This window comes from Actinia tenebrosa, unplaced genomic scaffold (genome assembly GCF_029948245.1).
Source record: "Actinia tenebrosa isolate PJP-AT-01 unplaced genomic scaffold, QUT_ActTen_1.0 PGA_scaffold14__42_contigs__length_11649687, whole genome shotgun sequence".
NCBI classification, from domain to species: domain Eukaryota; kingdom Metazoa; phylum Cnidaria; class Anthozoa; order Actiniaria; family Actiniidae; genus Actinia; species Actinia tenebrosa.
In genome coordinates, this window is record NW_028292574.1 from 1,030,493 (window position 1) to 1,051,616 (window position 21,124).

Below are 21,124 nucleotides of genomic sequence, written 5' to 3' on the forward strand. Positions count from 1 at the left end.
TGTGTGTGACTTCGGGAGAGTGGGATATTTGATCAGCAGGAAAAACTGACTTTTTCGTCCGGGATACAAAAGTAGAGGACTTTAATTTAATTCGACAAAATTTGTTACAAGGTTCGAGCCAAGGCGTTGACACAAATGCAGTGACACAAATTGGAGGTCTTAAACTCAGTAAATAAATAAATAAAAAATCGTGAAGGTTGAAGGTAGCGGCTTTCGGTTTCTGCCCACCTGTCGCCTCTTCGCCTCTTATCACCCTTTTTTTTTTCAATCGTATCATTATTTCTTTCTTTACCAATGTAATTTAGGATTACCGAAACGACAGATTGTGAATTTTGGTTTAAAATTTTGTTAAAATTTAAAAACCTTAAGCATGATTTTTGGAAAATCAGAAAGAGGGACACGTGACGGAACGATGGAAAACAACACTGTTCCAGCCATTAATGTACGTCCTCTCTTTCCTGGTTTGTACAAAAAAAAACAAAAAAAAAAAAAAAAAACCTGCATTGAAACAAAGGGGAAAAAGACCCCCTCCAAAAAAAAATTATCGTACTTCGCTTATTATTTTGAATATTTTTTTTTACTCGTTCGTAATAGAAGACGCGCTATCTTAATTTCCAATTTAGAATATTTAATAATTAAAATCGATCTTTTTCTGATTTTATTATCACCTTTCACTTTTATTAAAGTGGTCTCTCTGGGGGTCTTTAGCAAGCTCTTATTTCCCTACACGAATTTTTTTGTAGAAAAATAATCTACGTCGAGTAAAAGCAAAAAGAGTTTTTTTAATGAAGTTGAATCCCCCATCATAGGTACCGTCTTGATCAACTATTTTCGAGAGTTCGTGGTTTAAATGACTGTGAAACCGGTGGTTGAAAGTGTTTTGGAGTGTATATTATGTTTTGTACTCAGTTAATTGATTTTTTTCACTTGTGTGTATTGAGTATATTACTATCTTGTGTCCTCCAATAAGAAACATTAACTAAAATCGATTTTTTTCCGATTTTCTTTTTACTTATCAATTTTATCTAAATCGGGCTCTCGCCGTGATATCAATTGAATCAAACGACAAGACCAGCATCATTATTGATATATGAATGATGAACAAGTGATCCAGCAAGAAATAAAATTAAGCTTATACAGCAAACAAAACTATCCGTTTTAGGCCTGCCAACTCTTCATGAACTACAATTTGTGCTCGATACAACGAAACTTAATAGATTCCTTCGATACAAACAACTCTTAGTTGACTTTAAATATTCTAAATGTATGATAACTAACACGTACCTGAGCGTTTCAAAGACTTATAACAATTAACAAGCTTCAGATAAGTTTTCCGTGCACGGATTCGCTAAGATAAATCATTTAGAGTAGGCAACGGTACAGAAGAGAGAGAGAGGGAGAGAGGGAGAGAGGGAGAGAGGGAGAGAGAGAGAGGGAAAGAGAAAAGAGAAAAGAGAAAAGAGAAAAGAGAAAAGAGAAAAGAGAAAAGAGAAAAGAGAAAAGAGAAAAGAGAGAGAGAGAGAGAGAGATGTCTTTTATTTAATCTCGGGAAATTTCATCAATGTACAAATTGGTTTTCATGAAAACCGAGTTCATAGGTAATATATATAAAAAATTAATAATAACGTTAAGAATATATAGACAGAATTATGAAATAAATTCTCATCTACCCCCCAAAAATATTATAGTAATTAAAGTGTTAAGGACCAACAGACGAAAGATTCCTCTTAAAAGATTTTAAATTATTGGACAGTCTGACACTTTGGGGTAACGAGTTCCACACTTTTGCACCGTCATAAGAGAGAGCTCTTTTTAAAAAACTCAGTGCTGGGTTTCGGTAACTTTAAGCACTTCTCTCTACCACGAAGATCGTAGGTATTTTCTTGAAAATAAAAGAGTTCCCTTACAGATTTTGGTGCAAGTGCATTTAAAGTCTTAAACATCATTATTGCTTTATGCTCCTTTCTTCTTCTTTGTAAGCTTTTCCAGCCTAAAGAAGTTAAAATATCACTAGATCTGACATCGTAGCTGCTTTTTGTTATTATTCTTGCAGCTCTATTTTGCATTTTTTGCAATCTTTCAGCAGACGTTACTGGTAAATTATCTCATGCCACGTCACAATAGTCAAACCAAGGTAAAACGAGAGCCTCATATATGGTAATAGCTGTCTCCAAGGGGATGTAATCGCGGACTCGTCTTATGCCACTCAATCCAGAAGATATTTTTTTACAAATGTAATCAATATGAGCAGCCCAAGACACCCGTTCGTCAATCACAACACCCAGAGTTTTTGCTGTAGAGACTCTAGTAATTGGTTTGCTATTTAAATATATGTGTGGTTCGGAGGTAATTTTTTTCAATTTATCGTCAGAAGCAATAAACATGTGCTCTGTTTTAGCTGAATTTAAGCTAAGTTTGTTAGCTTTCAACCAGTTATGAATATTGGAAATATCAGCGTTCACCTCGTCAAATAGAGTCTTTTGTGATGTGCCACAAGTGGTGAGACTTGTGTCATCAGCATACATTCTAGCATTTGAAAATTTGACACTATTTGGCAGATCGTTTATGTAAATAATAAATAATAATGGCCCAAGGATTGAGCCTTGAGGGATGCCGCAATCGAGTGTTCTAGAGCTAGATAAGGTATGGTTTATGTAGCATCTCTGACTACGATCTGTGAGGTAAGATTTGAACCACTTTATCGACTCTTCTGCAATCCCATAATAGTATAATTTTTGGAGAAGTATAGAGTGATTTACTATGTCAAAAGCTTTTTTAAAATCTAGGAAAGTGACAAAAGAGTAAAGAAAAAGAGAAAAGAGAAAAGAGAAAAGAGAAAAGAGAAAAGAGAAAAGAGAAAAGAGAAAAGAGAAAAGAGAAAAAAGGTTATTCTCTTACCTGAATTTCTCGCGAAGATCACAGTAGTTAATTGAATCGCAGGTGTAATGCCTTAATAAATAATCTGAATCCCTGTGGATAAACAATTTCTATTAGTGGATTCATATTTACTTCTTCAAGGAATAACGTTTCAGTCTATGAATCCTTACTAAACTGAATCACTTAGCAGTACTCTGCGTCATATATAGATGATGACTGATGTGCCATGAGATTATTACTCATTATTATTTATAAAATGAGAAGGCCGTGTTGTGTGGCCTCCAGCTTTTATCTATATACCCGATACAACACTGCGGACTCGAATTTTAGATATAGAAATGGCTTCTAAAGCTTCTGTTTCCCGGCATTGTATGATCAAGATATGCACTTTTAGTAAAGTTACTATTTCCACTAGTGATAAAACCCGAAAAGTAGTGCGAATAGTGGCGAATAGTAGCGAATAGTGGCGAATAGTAACGAATGGTGGCGAAGTGTGGCGAAGTGTGGCGAATAGTAAAATATTAAATGTACGATGAGTATTTTGGCAAACCAAATGGGGCCTATATTCCACAGCTTGCGCAATAGCTAAATTCAAATTCTGGTTCTCTATTTACCACTACTTCCGTAGAATCTGTAATTTTTCAGATTAAAATAAAGGGGATTTAATTCTATAACTTATATTCACGACACAGAGTTAACTAGAGGAAAATTTCAAGCACAACCTTCACATCTTAACAAAACTGCCTAGACCGATGAAAGAGCAAGTACAAAGCAATATATAATCTTGCTTTTAAAATCACAAACATTTAGTTTTAGTCTTCCTAGCCGGTATAGTTGGAAAATGGACAAATTTGTAGTATTTTCCCTTTCTTTTGCTTTGCTGGGGCTGAAAAATATTATATTACCAGCTAAAAAAGTGCAGATCAATGATGGTTTTCCTACCATGGCCTCAGAGGCGCTAGAGTGCAAGCGTAGCAAGTTTCTTTGCGAACAAAATATAACAAAAATATATATTTTTTCGGATCGCAAAAATATTTCCTTATTTATAAAAGCACATGAAAGCGCCTCTGGGACCAGGGTAGGGTTTTCTCTTTATTGTGTTTATTTTAGATCATGGCCGAACTGCCTGATCTGATTGACTAGAAACGCAAACATGTAAAATTTTGACAGCTTGAATTTGCCAAACGCTGAACAATTTTGAAAGGAGTTGCTTGTTTGCTTGATATTGTGGAATGGGACTTACTATAGATAATGCTTGGATGAGTAAAGTAACCAATGAGTCTGAAATAATTGCCGCCCCAGTCGACTGATTGCCTTCTTCTCAAATAAAATACTTGGTAAACTATACCTGGATTGCTACATGAACATTTAACTTGTGCATGGATACTGACATAACATTTAAATTGATGACACCTCGGTAAGAAAAGTCGAAGATAACGGATGAAACGTGACGTTGACGGTACGTGAAGAGAGCCTAGAAAAACATTACTTGTATAAATTTGGCACGTAACATTTACCACTAATATTTAATTTATTTATATAATGATTATTTTATGTTTTCAACTGTTTTACGTAAAGTTTGGTATTTGGTTTTACTCATATTTCAGTAGTCGATTTGGCCCGATTCAGAGGAGTTTTGAATTTAGCTATCGGGTGAAATATGGGGGTACATTGAAATGCCTAAATACATTGGACATTTATCTTTTACTACTCGACACTATTCGCTACTATTTGACACTATTCGCTACTATTCGCCACTATTCGCCACTATTCGCCACTATTCGCCACTATTCGCCACTATTCGCCACTATTCGCTACTATTCGCTACTATTCGCCACTATTCGCCACTCAATTCGCTACTATTCGCCACTATTCGCCACTATTCGCCACTATTCGCCACTATTCGCCACTATTCGCCACTATTCGCCACTATTCGCCACTATTCGCCACTATTCGCCACTATTCGCCACTATTCGCCACTCAATTCGCTACTATTCGCCACTATTCGCCACTATTCGCCACTATTCGCCACTATTCGCCACTATTCGCCACTATTCGCCACTATTCGCCACTATTCGCTACTATTCGCCACTATTCGCTACTATTCGCCACTATTCGCCACTATTCGCTACTATTCGCCACTATTCGCTCACTTTTCGGGATTTATCACAAGCCTCAAAAATGTAAGGCTCAGGTCAAACATCGAACTATCATAAGCCGAACCTTATCACATCAAAAAAAAAAAAAAAAAACGCCTTGTTATCCATTGTTTTTATTAGGTTCGATTCATGTGAAGTTCGACGTTTGACTTGAGCCTAAACATCTCCACATTATCCGTGTCTTACGCCGTGGTGGATTTCCTGCTGAAGATCTACTGGTTCTCTAATTTGCTTTTATTCGTTCCTTGTTGGATTATTACTGACGGGCTGAGGTGTGGCATCACGCTGTGCACCTGCTAGGAACGCCTCCAAAATCGAGCTCTTAGAAACATCTCACCAGGATAGTCCTACAAAGACTCCCTAAAGATCCGACGTAATGAACTCTGTTTGAAAACCATCAAGAGTATTTGTGAAGGGGGCTTTTCTCGAAGCATCTGCCTTAATTTAGATCATTAGATATGATACTAGGAACTCGACTAATACTCGTACCTTGTTCAAATATCGAACGGAAAGATTCCGTCAAAGTTTTTTTCCAAGTACAGTATTTTCAGTTAATGGTGATATGACTGAATAAGTAATATTTGAATCATAACTTTTGGTTAGCATTAATATCTATATCTTTCATTTTCGTAGTTTTATTTATAAAAGCGATAATGTGTAGATAAACGCTATTTTATTATTGTATACCTTCAACTTATCAATTATCCATGAAGTGACACTAAATTGATTCGTTGCCTTTTCAATACTGAATGAATTAACTCTGAATATTCAGTAAATATAGAAAGATGAGCAAACACAACTTTCTCATATTATCATGATTATAGGCGTCTTTCTTGATTTAAACTAAATTTACTAAACACTCAATAAACTGACAGTTCCCCTAAACCTGGAAGTAAAGGTTCGTGCTCTTCTGAAATGCCCAGCGGGCAATTTGCAAATACTTGCTCTAAACAACATTAAGTTCTAGACCATGCGTTTTTTAAAACTTCTTGATAATATTACAAAGAAACAGTTCAGTAATATCCATGTTTACTTCTGATGTACAATTTGTTTGCGTATACATACCTGTTTCAAAAGGGTCAGTCGGAACCAAAGGCATGCAATAAGCAAAAACAGATGGTCATTATCAGATTCAAGAATAGCTGGTATTACTTACAAATCTTGTTATTAATCTAGTCAACGTGTTGAGATATCCAATTTAACTCAGTTGCAGTGAATGAAACTATCTTAAACACCTCAATTATGTGTTTAGCGGTATGCCCGTAATACACCAGTTTCGAATTCCAAGTTACCGCTGTGTTCCTTGATCACAGACTCATTTGCACAGGGTTAGCCTTGTATCAGTGTTTAAATATTCACAAATACCAACGGTAAAGTAAAGAATGCACAACTTCAACAATACAAACACTTTGAAGCTCGACGGACCTTGACTGGAACACGTGAATATTCTGCACAAACTCGAGGCTAACCCTGTGCAAATGAGTCTGTAATCAAGAAACACAGCGGTAATTTGGAATTCGAAACGGGTCTATTCCTTTCGGTACGTGTTGGACGCACCAACATCTCCTATCCCCTTTGGCTCTGACAACCTTTTAACGCGCATGCGCTAATTTCCAGCTGATTTGAAACCACTTTGCATTTTTCACACACATTACACTTTTTCTTGGGAGACAGGAATAATAGAAAAAGAAAAAGCGAAATTAAAGCCTTTCCTTTGATTGCTTGTCTAAGGCGATGAAAGGCCTTGCTATTGATTTTTCTCTTGATGATTTCATACGATTAGGAGTATGTTTGAAAATTATAAGTTGAAAAACGTCAATTTTCAGCTGTCAGCTGTCATGCTGCTGCTGAACTAACCTGCTGATGAAAATGACATCACACTCATTAACATATTGGAAGTGTAAACCTTGATATGTTCAAGATCCATCACTCAAATGTTATGATTTTTTTTTTTTTTTTTTTTTTTACCACTCAAATATTAACTTCATGTAGAATCAATACTGAAAATATTAAGTTATGCGGTATAGGCACTTTAATACAAGGGCCGGTGAATACAAAGATATTCAAGACAGCATTGCTCAACAGATGCTAATTGCTGAATATGCATATGATATTGCAGTGCGGGACACTCTAACCATATGAAATCCGAGCTTTTTTTAGGTTATTATTTTCTAAACTTTCAACTACATTCAAACCCTGTAAAAAGAAGTCACCTTGAGTTCAAACTACACAGATTGATCGATCAAAAATTAACAATTATTTTGTCCAATCTTTTGCCAGCCTCAAGGGTTAATTTCCAACTTTATGCATTTTAAAAAGTGACAAATCCCCATCAGCTTAGTAAATTTAGCTTCAATTGAGCTTGCTAAGCTCTTGTCTTAAGAGGCTTATTGGGCCAAGCAATTAGGTAGCATTACGTTATTACGTTGCAATTACGCCCCCATGGCCTTAACAAAAGACAGGACTGCTCAAAACCTAAGGTGAATTTACTTTTCTAATCAACTTCTATCGAATATTCTTAAACTAGTAAGATAGAAAATGACCAAAGCTTGAAGGAACACGTTAAACTATTAAAACCGTGAGGTTAGAAGAGAATAAGTCCAAAGCTTGCGAAGATATCATTTCATCGGAAAGTGTAAATTTCGTATGTGAAAGCTATGCTTGAGTTCAAGAGATGCGTCCAAAGAATGTTTTCATACAAAATTGCAATTTTTGATATCGTAATTTTTTGCTCTGTCCTTTGAGTTTTGAAAAATACCTCGGTTTGGGCGCGTTCAGGCGCAGTTTTTTCTCATTTACCGCCACCCGGTTTAGCTCAGTTGGTAAGAGCGTCGGTCTGTTGCGCGGCAGAGGGTATTAAAATAACTGAGGAGATCGAAGGTACTGCCTTTGTAATTACATCTGCAATGAATCAGTTAGACCTTCACGTGGCTCGGATGACCACGTTAATGGCGGTCCCGTCCCTAATTAACTAGAGACGTTAATTAAAAGAGGACCAGGAGTTTACTAGTTATAATTACTGTCAAGTGTCATCCTCTATAAACAAAGTTAATTTATTTTATTTTATTTATTTCCGACTACGTTTCATTCACTAACGGTTGCGCTAGGTTACACATGAGAAGGAACATGAATTTGGATAGAATCATGGGAAAACGTAACGCCCGAGCCGAGGAGGTCTATTGTATGATAAAAGCTCATTAATTCTAATGTAGCTTTTTATTAACAACAGGCTTCAGCAACTTTTCTAATTCTATAATCTTTTTGTTCCATTTGCTGCATCTTTCTGTTGTTTTATTTACTTACAAAGAATAATGTATAAGGCCAGTGGCCCTTGCTTTTCATAGTACTTCGGGTTCTACTCGTTATAATAATAATAATAATAATAATAATAATAATAATAATAACAATAATAACAATAATAACAATAATAACAATAATAACAATAATAACAATAATAACAATAATAACAATAATAACAATAATAACAATAATAATAATAATAATAATAATAAAATAATAATAACTTTATTTAACGAAGGTATACAATTCATCGTAGATAATGTTTAATTGGTCTTCTAATTATAAAAAACTAATTACAAAGTATACAAGCTAAATTCGATAATTAATATAAATAATAAAATATATTTCATGGGGAAAAAAACGATATAGAATGTAACTTAAAATAAAACTTGAAATCATGAAACAGGAAAATAGAATAAATAGGGGTAAATCTAATACTAGGTATCTAATGCAAAAGGATTTTCATATAAACTAGAGGCTATAAATTTACGTGCGATAACTATATTTAAAACTAGCTAAGGAAAATGCTTGAATCGGCTTGTTTTTTACCCGGCTTATAAAATAATACTAATTGTTTGAGTACACCGGTCATGCATTTTTTATCTTCTTATATCTTTATGTTTCATACTGTTTTGTTCTAACGAATAACGTTAAAGAATACAATCTTTGGATAAGAATGTTTATCTTTTACATATAAACGTAGCTACACCTCGTATTTGAACTTTCTCTTGTGCTCTATACAGTTCCCAGCCAGTGTTTATATCGTATACGTCTACCAAATCTCAAAACATCTATTCCTATCTCTTTTTGAAAATGGTCCTCGTATGTGCCTGCTAGCCAACGCAAATGAAAAAGGTTTTTTTTTTCTCGTTTAGCTTTCGTTCCGTGTTAAGTCTATTGTATTTTAGAGCTAAAACCGATAAAAGTCATGTAATCTTCTTATGATAGTCTAGCTAGATGTAATTATAATGAAGGGCTACTTGCTTTCAATTACTTTTCTCATGGTTTCTAAAGCGAACTTTAAACTGTCACCAGAACCAATATAGATTTAAAAGGAACAATAGAGCAGTATGGATCTAATTATCTTTGAAATATCGGATCGCCTATAGGCCATTATAGTCAAGAACTGGAGACAGTACTTAGCTTTATTGTGAGTTCCGGTTGAATGGTTAAGCAGTATATCCAATACTCATGTCAATTCTAATTCTAGACTGCTCCAGGAGATTTCCTCCTTCGAAATATATAACGTCTGCTTTTAGAAGAACTAAAAACCTTAAGGGCCTTTTAGCACCTTCTAATTTCAAGAACAGTAATTCTCAGTCCAAAAAAAAAAAAAAAAAGTAAAAGTGTAATGGTCTAAATGCAACAAGAAATGTAATATTCATCTAGAAACTTCTTAAAGCAAGTCGAATATTTTTACACGTTTTTCTACTGGTCACATTTATAAGATCGAACAGTTCCACTAATTTGCAATTAGTCCTCCCACCAAATGGGCTATCAATAGGCCATGGGGGCGAGAGGAGAAAATGTTTTAGTCAACTCCAACTGGTTTTGAATTAAAGTTAAATTTAATGTGTTGGTTTTCAAAGCAGGTGCATTTCGCTACTTGTAGCTATAAGTTATTATAGCCAGGAAGGAGGGGGTGTCTCTAGGCAAATGACAGGAAAAGTGTTGTTTCCATTAGTGACGTCACGTTCCATCCAGTTCTTCGATTTTCAAATGTTGCAGAGTTTGAAGGCGGATAGATGAAGGATAAAAAGGTCAAAATATTTTTATTACGATAATTTTCTGCCTTGATCTATCAATCAACACAAATTCTAGTTAAAAAATAAAAAACCATAACTATATTAAAACCACTTGACTTGCAATTTAAAAGAGGTAATAAAATTGAAAAATTCAAGCTATTTATATATATGTACATATATATACAGTTTAAAGGAGTCAATGTGTATATTAGTCCTATTCCTTAGTTATCATAGAATATGTATTAGCGGAGCTCCATACTTAAGAAAAAATAATACTAAACCATCGAGTTGATTTTTATGGCTTGGCTGACGTCACTTCCGTCCGTGTACACGACATAGGAATCCCGCTTGATGTCAAAGCAAAACTACTCACAAATGCGGCTCTCAAGTGCACAGAAAAAATCGCTTTAGGACAAGTTATAGACCAAAAACAATCAAAAAAATACTTTCATGTAGTCAAAGATAGATCAAGAAGTGTTCTTCAAGAATTCAGGTGTGTGTTCTTTAGCAAACAATCGTTTTTTGTTTTTTGTTTTTTTGATAAGTATTTTTCTCGACGAATCGACAAATCAAAGAAACTTTTTCTATTTTGTATGGATAAGCTTAATTTATTTTAATGCTCGAGGAAATATAACACGGAGAGCATAATACGACAACAAATATTCGTCCTTTATTTAGGTTTGTAAATCTTTAACAATTCGGTTGTTTTTAACCAACTATCAACTGTTTATTAAGCTGTTCGAGCAAGTATGATTATAAAAATGAGCTTAAATTTGTGTTGTTGAGAGATGTTATTGTATAAAGACCTAGACTTTCACTTTAAAAAGCTAAAAAATATTCAAAAACATTTACAAACGCCAATTTACTGAAAAAGAAATTAGTCATTTTGTATTTTGCATTGCCTTTTGCATTATTTTAGTCTTAATTTGTCCTAAATCTCCAGATTTTCGAATTCAATGAAAGACATCCGAGGTAAATTTCAAAAAACAATGTAGTGCATTTCAATTCGATTTCACTGCATGGTTTTTATTATGGGAGAAATTATCTTCATCTCGAATAAAAAATAATTGATCAAGATTTTTTCCCCAATTTTATTTTTACCTTTCAGTTTCATTCAAATTGTTCTCCCTGTGACTTCCGTATCGGGAGCTCCGCTTTTAGGCAGTGCCTAAATATATATATTACGAGTTATTCTACGGATACTTTAGAGAAAGGGTACGGTTTTAGGACATTCAATGTCGAATTTTAAGAAGAACATTAAGATCAACCCAAAATAGAAGGTTTAAGAAAGACGGCCTCAATAACATGATAATAATAACACAATTCAATAACTATAAACCACAGGTATTTATATATGATGTCCAATGCAACCGAGTGACATAAAAGTGTAACATCATGTTTGAACTTATCTGAATTGATCCAGTTAAAAAACGTGGTCTTTTGTCAATTTCTTTAGAAAACGTTTCTAATCTGTTAAGTATTTCCATATTCTAGCCAATTTCTCTTTATACTTTAGTGCATACTGGAATACCTCTTTTAACTTCAACGATGATAGTGTAAAATTCTTTTTGTAAAACCACATTTATTTCAATAGTAAGCTAATCAAGCCACCTTTTGAGCACTTATTTTGATCTAGTTTTAGATTAAGTTGGTACGAAATCCCGAAGCTGATGATGATTTTTGATCGAAAACTTTGTCGCTTATATATATGTCATGCAGGACTTCAAATCCCAAAGTGATGATGTTATTTAGTTTAAAGAAATTAATCGAGAAATAGTTCTTTTTATTTCTAATTTCAAGGAACATGATTGGTTGTGTGGCACTGTGTAATAATAGTACTAATGTAAACTTTATCATGTTTTCCAAATTCCATCGTAAATCTCGCTATATATAGGCAATTTACGATTAGCTACTTGAATCTTTTACACATAAGTACATGAAAAATACTTAAAACATTAATTACACATTTTTCCCCCACATTTAGTTGTAACGAACAGTTAAAACTTCATCAAGTCAGGGTCATCCCAGACTTTGTTTCTACAGCAAAATATATAATAGGTTGTTCGAATAAGCCTTTTCATAGTTTAAGAATCGATTCCACTGCGCATGCGATTTTATCCCGAATTTCTCACCTTCTTTTGTTTAATTAAGAACAAAAGAAGGTTTAGACAAAAGAAGGTGAGAAATTCGGGATAAAATCGCATGCGCAGTGGAATCGATTCTTAAACTATGAAAAGGCTTATAGCAATGTTCATGATTTTCCTTATATATTTACGTTGGTTTTTGTCAAAATCTAAATTTTCTAATAATAATGATAATAATAATAGTAATGATAATAATAATAATAACAATAACAACAACAAATAATAATAATATAATTTTAAAAAATTTATATATATATATATATATAATAGAATTCCATTAACCATTATTCAAAAACTCATTAATAGTTCATAAGCCTTTGGTCCAATTGGAGGCACCATACACGACACGTGCATGGACCTTTATACCCGATAAAGACCTCTTCATTAGTATTCTTTATATAAAGAGGACGATCTGGTCCAATTGGAGACACCACACACGTCACGTGCATGGACCTTTATATCCGATAAAGAACTCTACACTAGTATTCTTTATATAAAGAATACTAATACTTTATCAGAGATAAAGGCATCTCCAAATTTAGATGAAGACATAGAGCCTCATCAAGGTCTGTCTCACATACGATCACCGACGACCCACGAAATCTAATTGACTAGCAATCCTGTCTTGAGACTAGCATGCTGTCTTTAAAATGTGGGAGTCTTTATTGGGAATGACTGATGACATGTAGTGACGTATAAACCTCAACTGCGCATGACAGGTACATACGAACTGCTATCGATGTATAAAAGTCCATGTTCGTGACGTGTATGGTGGCTCCAGTTGAACCAAAATCTTATAAATTGTTCATGAGTTTTTGAAGCAGTTCAAAAAACTCGTAGATCGTGTTTTATCAGGTCTAAAAGAGACCTGATAAAACACTCCTACTCGTTTTTTAAACACTACATAATAATAATGATAAGATTTATAGTAACGTTAATAAAGAGATTAGGAATATAAAATAACAAATATATGTACAAATTACTTATTTATCGATAAAAACATATTTGTAAAATATGAAAAAATAATTAAAGTTTAAAAATATATATGTATAATAATAATAATAATAATAATAATAATAATAATAATGATAATAATAATAATAATAACGCGCGTTTCATCGACCACAATAACAAGAAAGTACTCATGGTGGAAATGAGCTGTCCGTGGGTTAACAACCGAGAAAAGAAAGACAAAGAGAAGACGAAGAAGTATGGAGCACTTAGACTTGAGCTCACAAAACAACACCCAGGATACACGATCTTGCAAGTGAACCTCATTTTGGACGCTCTTGGAGGATGGTCTAAAGAGATGGAGCCTGAGATGAAGAATATCTTTGGAGCAAGATACAAAGATGTATTACTCAGAATGCAGAAAGCGGTATTAAGCTGCACAGTGAACATTGCAAGAACATTCAAATTAATCACATCTTAAGGACATTTCAAACATTCCAAGTATTTAAACTGCATCTTAAGAACATTAATAATTGGTTTTAAGTGATTGTATATATTATTAATCCTGTCATGCTGGTAGGTTACGAAATTACGCCCTATCTAGCTTACCTAATTAGCATTCAAACGTGTTTACTGCTGATAATAATAATAATACACCTTTTGCTGTTCATTAACCGCAAAGGAATATTCATTCAAGCGAAAAAGCATTATCATTAGCGCGAAGAGGCACACAATAACGCGAACGGAGTTTCAAGAGCGCGATGGAACATTCATTAAGGAATTTAGCATAACATTGGACAATCATGAATATGTTTGTGCAGGTTCATTAGCGTTTTCGAAGTTTCATTAGCGCCTTTGTGCAATCAATGGACAAAACCACACATTCAATAACGGTTTTTGGACATTCATTAGCGCAATACATTATTACTTTACTTTTTACACGGGAATTGTAGGATTTTAGCTAGAAGGCAAGGCATTCCACTCGGAGAGCTAAGAAAAAGATTGCTTCTTAGAGCGACTACAAGAAACATAAATGTTATCACGCAACAAAAATGCATGCAGTGGTACAACCACATGCAAACCTATCTTCCCAGATGTATGAATAGAGAAGCAATTCAAGGATAAATACACTTCTTTCTTCAATACCTAACGCCATGTTTTCTTTGTAAAGAACGGTTATATTCATGGGTTGTAAAAAATGTAAAGAAAGCTAAAATCCTACAATTCCCGTGTAAAAAGTAAAGTAATAATGTATTGCGCTAATGAATGTCCAAAAACCGTTATCGAATGTGTGGTTTTGTCTATTGATTGCACAAAGGCGCTAATGAAACTTCGAAAACGCTAATGAACCTGCACAAACATATTCATGATTGTCCAATGTTATGCTAAATTCCTTAATGAATGTTCCATCGCGCTCTTGAAACTCCGTTCGCGTTATTGTGTGCCTCTTCGCGCTAATGATAATGCTTTTTCGCTTGAATGAATATTCCTTTGCGGTTAATGAACAGCAAAAGGTGTAATAGTTCTCTCACTCCCCACACACATCAGACGCCACCCTATTCCAGTCTCGTTGAAGTTGCTGCGAGAAGGAATCATTCACTGCGGTTTTCTTGCGAACTGCGACATTTCAACAGCTTGTTGTGAAATTGGTTTTTACTACCACCAGTCAAGAACATAAAAGGTACCGACTGATTATGTTTGATTGACGGCAGCGATAAGCTGACAAAATTCTTCGTGGACAGTTCGCAAATACCGAATTGGCAGAATATTGAAAACTGCAGCAAACTTTTCAACACAGAAACCCATAAACAAATCCATAGCTGTAAAACAAATATGGACATATGATTAATTTTCAGGTGAATATCGTGAGAGTATGCGAAGGAAACTCTTCCAACTTCCTTAAATGAGGTACTCGATGATGATCAGTGCATGGCAGCTGATGGAAATGGAAAAGACAATGCACGCTAAACCCGGTTGCTAAGAAGCCTTGTTGTTGTCCGTTGATGGGTTGCAAGAATTCCCAAGAGAGTTAAAAGACAAAAACATGGCGGCCATTGTGGTGCCGTTAACAATGGATGCTAATGAGAAATCTTTTGTTAAATGATACCAACATGGCCACGATATGACGCAACATGAAAACGAAGAATATATGTCTAGCGTAAAGGATCAGCGAATATAAGCATTTTGAATTATCTTCGTTACATTGTTCACCTTTCTCCTCGCAGCAATTAGAATACCAGAAAATAACCGCCAAGTTATATGCCATTTTCAAAATACGTTATCGGTAGGAGATCTGAAATCTGAAAATTAAACCGGGCAGTATGCTGCAAATCGGTTGTCATGTCTTTACAGCCGAGCAACGTAGGTTTCCTTCAGATTGAAACATGACGCATAAACGTCGAGTTATAATGTGATTTTTTCCCATATTTTAGCCGGAAAGCATTCAAGCACAAAAATTCTGTTTTAGTCGCTGATCGGCCATTTCAAAAATCTCGGGCTGACAAAATGTTTTAATAGATTTCGTTTTAATATATTTGAAATAAGTTAATATAACTAGTCTAGATATCATTCTGCTGAGAAGATATTTTTGAAAATCACAGACAATGATATTTCTTAAGCATAACATATATCTATGATCGCAACAATAGTTTTTTTTTAAGAAAACGAAATGGCTTATTTCAAAATCATTGACCAGTGATTGATCAATGTGGTGTCACTTAGGAATAGGACAGCACCTATTCGTGATAACGACATTGCAAGTCTCATCACTTCCAAAGAAAATAGAAATGACACAAACGGTAGGACAAACAGACATTTTTGCACTTCCTAACTAAAGAATAGAGAATGGATTTACGACGTACATTCATCAGCGATTATATAAGGCATGCAGCGTTCGTTTCATCTCCATGCAGCAGTACCTCATCTATTCTTATACATTCAATGCATATATGGACAAAATAAAAGCAGCAAGAATACCAAGCAAATCATTCTTTACCTACTTTCAGCTCAATACAGCACTAATCTTGACCGGATAAACCAGAATGGTCTTGATTGCTCTTAGCCAACCAGTTATGAATGAAAGAATATAAACTAAGGAAGCAAATATATAGCAAAGTGCATGAATCCATAACAGGGTAGTGCAGTAATGTTCGTTAATTGGGATTAAAAACCTCCCACGAAGGAGATACTTGAATTCGAACCTATATTGTGTTTACTAAAGACTTTAAGTAGTTTATGGAAGGCTAAAAATGTCTCTATGACGTCTCTAGGTTTGCTATCATTCCGGCCTAGCCATATTAACTTATTCTAGAATGAAGATTCAATATAACTTGCACTATATTACAGGCATTAATTGTGATAATGCACCCAATCTTTTTAGGACAGTTTGAAAAGAAGAGAGAGGCAAAAGCAACGAAAAAAAAGGGAACTTTTATCATTCTCATTAATATTATGAATTTATTTGTTTATATCATCATCATCATCATCATCATCATCATCATCATCGTCATCGTCGTCGTCGTCGTCGTCGTCGTCGTCGTCATCGTCATTCGTCATCGTCATTGTCATTGTCATTGTCATTGTCCGTGTCATTATCATTATTATTATTATTATTATTATCCGAAATCACATTATAAATTATATATTTCTTTTCTCTTTTCTCTTTTCTTTTTTTCTTTTCTCTTTTCTCTTTTCTCTTTTCTCTTTTCTCTTTTCTCTTTTCTCTTTTCTCTTTTCTCTTTTCTTCCTTTTCAATTTTCTTTCTTTTCTATTTTCACACTTTATTTTTTGCGAAGAATTCAACCAATTTAAGTGAGAGTTAATTATTGTTTGGCCATGTTTTGACTTGACAGAGTTTTCATCTTATTTTGTCGATTAATCTTTTTTAAGACTCTCCCGGCAAGAATTCTAGAGCCGCTCTCTACGGGCTTTTATAGCTAGTTTTGAACGACATCTAAAGAAGAAAAATTATGGGGTGAGCATCATCAAATATGCTGACTTTGCACAGACACGAAAAGCTTTGCAATCAAAGCAATGAGAACTCAAACAGAAAGGAAAAGGAAGTATTATATTTTTCGTGTATCAGTCATTATAAGGTGTTTTTGTGATTGGTTTTCACTTTAATATTTAACAAGTACACAAAAGAAACAGCCAACGAAAACTGCGAACCAAGCTCTCTACGGGCTTTTATAGCTAGTTTTGAACGATATCTAAAGAAGAAAAATTATGGGGTGAGCATCATCAAAGACGCTGACTTTGAACAGACACGAAAAGCTTTGCAATCAAAGCAACGAGAACTCAAACAGAAAGGAAAAGGAAGTATTATATTTTTCGTGTATCAGTCATTAGGTTATTTTTTGATTGGTTTTCTTGTAATATCTCAGTACTTATAAAATAAATAAATTACATCATGGTTAGTTCGCTTGTACGGTTTTTATTCACTCGTTGTGAAGAATCAAACTCACTCGCTCGAAGACTCGCTCGTTCGTTTGATTCTTCACAACTCGTGAATAAAAACCGTACGCGCTCACTAACCATGAAGTAATCTCTATAAAGATAACTGAAAGTCACTGGCATTTAATGTAAAACTTATCAAACAAGCGACAACTCTTTCATACAAGCAAAACTCTTTCGATCAAGGCTCTACACGGCACTAGTTGAGCGATTTTGTACGACTAGAAAAAACTAGAGAATAACTAACTATGCTAAAGCTAGAACTATGTCAAACTACGAACTAAAGGGTGGTGAACAGCGGCTAATTCAGTAAATGAAATAAAGATAGGTTTACAAGTAGAATTAACGTAAATTTGTTATTTCAGTGAGCTAACAACGTCCAGTTTGAACTTATCTGAATCGATCGGGTGAAGAAGCCAGTAGTTTCTTTCGTAAACGTTTTAAGCAGTTTTCTAGGCTCATCCGCTCTTGAAGTATTTCCATATTTCAGTAATATTTCATCCCCACTTGAATTTGAATGTATTTTTAGACAGGAGAGTTGGCAGTACCTTTTTTAATTGAGTCGAAAGTGTGCCGTCTTCATGACTTCAGCCATCGTGCATATGGCGGCCTGCTTCAAACAGTCAAAACGTTGAAAATTGACGAAAACTATCCATGTTAAGCCAGCCGTAATTTTCCAAAGCTTCTCATTCATTTCTGGAAACAGTTTTTGAGTTTTTTTCTCAATAAAGGGCAGGATAACAAGCGGAAGGCTGTAGTATTTTTCATCTTGGTTGTGAATATCTTGAAGTTTGAAGTACGACAGTTTTCTTCTCAATCTCATGTTGAGTTCTTGAGGTCTTTTTTTGATGCCTTTTTTGCTTTGCATTTATATGTTTTACAAAATAAAGCCTCACTTTTGTTAACTAGTATTTCAGAAAACCTTAAACTATAGCTAAATTCTTTCAAAGTAAATTTAAAACTTCGCCTTTTGAGCGACTCAAACACTACATGACTTTTGGCACGTACAGGAAGCCCTTCCAATGCAGTTCTCGTTCGACATGCGCTGTCAACTTTACTTTTTGTTGCTTCGCCTCTTTTTGATCTCAATGCCTTGCCATATAATGAATATCTTATTTACCTCGTTTGCTCGGTCCGTACCGTAAGTTATGGATCCTCGTTTTTTCCACTTTTTTATGGCCCGCGCGTTACTCGCTTGGACCATAAGGCAGTGGAAAAAACTGGGTCCATAACTTACGGTACGGACCTCGCACTCGGTTAATAAGAGCTATTTATAGCTGCTTGAAATTACGTTCAAAGTCACTTAAGATCGTCAAATTACTACTCTTTGTTCCTCATAGTTTTGTTATGTTCCCTTTGCTCATTTTGTACTGAATGCATTAGTACAAATAGGAACATCAAACTTCATTATAATCGGAACAAAAGTTTATGTTTTGTCGAACACAGGGACAGAAAGTTTCCTTTAAGCTACAGACTAAACATTGTTCATATTCAATGGTATTATCGGAACGAGTGGTCCTCATTTGTGTTCCTGTTTACATTGATTGTTCCTTTTCGCATACATTCTTCATTCTTCACTGCATGACTTCTTAATTCCAACAAGTCATACCTTTTACCTCACTCCTACATCAGCTGTGGAAGTTTTCATCACCGACTAGAAAGGCCACGGGGCTAGATAACATTTCATCTCGCCTTTTAAAAGATGCAGCACCTGTTATCGCCCCCTCTTTGACTCATACTAAGTAACCTTTCACTTTCAACTGGTATCTTTCCAGATAGATAGAAACACGCCAAAAGGCATCCTATTTTGAAAGAAGGTAAGAGGGATGACCAAAATAACTATAGGCTAATATCATTACTGCCTGTTGTGAGTAAATTGATTTAGAAAATTGTTTTCAGACAAAATCTAAACTAATCAACACATATTATGGAAACATCAAAGAAAATTACAGCATGCAGGCTTATCTATTTTGAAGCGCCACACTGCATTTGACACTCGTCTCAGTATGTATAAAATGGAATTAACGGATTCAGTTCCAAAATATCCATCATATCCATATCCTGCTATATTATAGAACAAACTTTAAGATCTTAGTCTATCCTTCCTTATTAGATAGATATATCTTACATTTGTGTGGATATAATATTCAAAGTATTTTTCTATGACTGGAATATATGGAATTAACGGGATTCAGTTCCATAATATCCATCATATCCTCCTATATAGAATAAGCTTTAAGCTGTTTCAGTCTATCCTTCCTTAATACATAGATTTATCGATTAGACAACAGAAGGTAGCGCGCCCATGACGTTATAGACGCACGACAGAAAATATAAAGAACGATTGACAAGCGTTTAGAGTGTCACGAGCCGAAGCCGAGTACACTCTAGCTTGTTAAGAGTTCTTTATATTTCCTCAAGTCCGTTGATCGAGGTCAGCGTGCGCGAGCGTGCAGCCCATGGGGAAATAGTTCGTTGGTTTTTGGCCAATCAGAGAGCGCGTAATAATCTAGTTATATTGTAAATGTCTAATATTTGTAATATAATATTCAAAGTATTTTTCTTTAACTGGAATATATGGAATTAACGGGATTCAGTTCCATAATATCCATCATATCCATATCCTGCTATATAGAAGTTTTCATAGCATTTAACCCGACTGAGTTAACGACATACGGAACATTGACGTTCCTTTCTAATCTGTTCCTCCAGCAAACTAATTTTGCATTCAAATGTCTCTCAGTTTGTAAGTATCGCTCGCAAGCTCAAATCAAAGTTGCATGCTATTAAATCTAATATTATTTTTTACCACACTATTGCCATTGACACGTAAGTCTTATCCCAGAGATCAAATTTTAGCTTTGAACATCAGGCAACTAACGTGAAAGTTTAAGAAACCATCAGCGCCAATATCATCTTTATCATTTTCACCCTACTACTTGATCATCATTCATAAAACATTATCATTATCATCCAGACAGCCCATCCATCACTGACAGCACACCCTACTACCCTTACTTGATCACCATCACTGACAGCACACCCTACTACCCTTACTTGATCACCATCACTGACAGCATACCCTACTACCCTTACTTGATCACCATCACTGACAGCACACCCTACTGCCCTTACTTGATCACCATCACTGACAGCACACCCTACTACCCTTACTTGATCATCATCACTGACAGCATACCCTACTACCCTTGCTTGATCATAATCACTGACAGCACACCCTACTACCCTTGCTTGATCACCCTCACTGACAGCACACCCTACTACCCTTACTTGATCACCATCACTGACAGCGCACCCTACTACCCTTACTGGATCAGCATCACTGACAGCATACCCTACTACCCTTACTTGATCATCATCACTGACACATTTTGTCTAAGCCATACTATTTGATACCACTACATACAGTTAACATATTCCGTAAATAAAATATGATCTGGCTTTGTGCTGTCACAAATTATCACAAATTATCAAA

The 21,124-nt window shown here is 34.9% G+C and overlaps 2 long non-coding RNA genes across 2 annotated transcripts in view; one reads left to right on the plus strand and one right to left on the minus strand.

The window, feature by feature from the left end:
- LOC116298776 (uncharacterized) overlaps window positions 1-21,124 on the plus strand; it is a 231,119-nt gene that overhangs the window by 155,697 nt on the left and 54,298 nt on the right. The gene's annotated exons all lie outside the window — the stretch shown is intronic.
- LOC148911140 (uncharacterized) lies at window positions 1,493-5,491 on the minus strand. Its single transcript, XR_016119643.1, has 3 exons — window positions 5,223-5,491; window positions 2,899-2,970; window positions 1,493-1,990 (listed from the first exon to the last, which is right to left on the minus strand). It is a non-coding gene; the product is annotated as an uncharacterized LOC148911140 (long non-coding RNA).